A 442-nucleotide genomic window follows, 5' to 3' on the forward strand; every position below is an offset into this window, starting at 1 on the left:
ATTCAGTGTGTGACCTTGGCTGAGATTGGCCTCTCACTTTGGTCTGGTACGGGCTCTTCAGAGTCCCTTTCTTCTGCATTTAACTTTCCAATGGTTACATCTAAAGCATTAGCCCTGCCTGAATTTTTCCAGTCACACCAGATGTATGCCTTTGCCTTCCGAATCCCCAAGGCTACACCCAAGGATTTTGACTGCTGATAAAAATAGTTGTGGCCGGAATCTGCGGACTGCAAAGTCACTTCGTCAGGCACAACTTCTGCCTTGAGCCTCATCATTCTTTCAGCATTGGAGCAGTCATGCCTGCCACAGTGGGCGCTCGATGGCTCGGCGGCCCACTAGCCGGGCTAGCAGCTGCGACCGGACTCCACAGTGCTCCCCTATAGCGGGCCCGGGCCGCGCCCTCTCGGCTTTCCGGCCCCGCCCCCTGCCCCGCCCCCGCCCC

The sequence above is a fragment of the Dipodomys ordii genome, unplaced genomic scaffold, assembly GCF_000151885.1.
Source record: "Dipodomys ordii isolate 6190 unplaced genomic scaffold, Dord_2.0 Scaffold168, whole genome shotgun sequence".
Lineage (NCBI taxonomy): Eukaryota > Metazoa > Chordata > Mammalia > Rodentia > Heteromyidae > Dipodomys > Dipodomys ordii.